Raw genomic sequence first — 1134 nt, forward strand, 5'->3', positions numbered from 1 at the left:
TTATCCTTAGGGGTACCCCGAATTTCAAACGTGGCAATTGCCCTTTTTGGGCCCATTACATCCGGGAAAAGGGGGGCAACAAGTAAATTGAGTGTTTAGATTACCTTTTCCCTGTACCCCATTGTTTTTACATTGCGATAAAGAAAGCTTCCGAAGTTGGAGACCTAGGGCCCAAGGGGGTATGCAGTGGGGCCCCCCAGATGTAATTATTTGCGATCAAGGGTCGGAAACCGGAAAATGTCCTGAAGAGATTTGCAGAAATGGACCATTTCCCCTTGAATGACTCTATCTACCACCCTGAAAGCAAGGGAGCAGAAAACCATAATAAACAATTTAAACCCCAATTCTTGCGGTATTTCTGATGAATGTCAACACGTTGGGGTTCCTTTAAAGACGCACAGCTGGCACTTAACAGTGCTTATTAAATATGTGATGATACACCCTATTATACAGTCTTGAAAAAAGATCCCATTTCCTATTGCTGCGTGACCAACTGCGTTTTAAAAATAAATATCACAGCTGTTGCAAATATAAAATAAATGAAAAAAGTCAAGGAGAAATTTGAAAGAGCAGTAGTCAGCGAAAACCAAAAAAAGAATCAACGTATTGTTGGGGAATGATAAAAGATATGTAGGGTTTCCCCACAGCTCAGTTTCCCTTTAATTTTACCCCGTAATTTTACTGATCATCCTCATACCCCGACATTTCGGGGGCCGGGAAGGCATAAATTTTTTAATTATGAAAAGTAGAGAGAGGGAAATTAACCTGTGTATTATAGTTCACCGTAATCCGTTTTTTTTTTTTTTTTTTTTTTTTAAGTATTCCCAATTATTTCGAGCTTTAATATAACCGACCCCTAAAATTTTCATTAAATTAATTTTTGTTTTTTATACAGAAAACTTTTTTTTTTAAAACTCATTGGCAGTAAAGCGGGTTTTAGGATGCTCGCTTCGTCGCCTCGTTGACCTGAAACGTCAAAGAGAGCGCCCCGAAGCACCTCTACGAAAGGGAACCAGTAAAGTACATTAAAGAATTTTTAAAAAAAGTGCAATAAAAACATAGAATTTTAACCAATTAAGCAAATATAGCACAACAGGGGATATATATGGGAACATTTTATCCTTTTTTAACCAC

This window comes from Penaeus monodon, chromosome 5, assembly GCF_015228065.2.
Source record: "Penaeus monodon isolate SGIC_2016 chromosome 5, NSTDA_Pmon_1, whole genome shotgun sequence".
NCBI classification, from domain to species: Eukaryota; Metazoa; Arthropoda; class Malacostraca; order Decapoda; family Penaeidae; genus Penaeus; species Penaeus monodon.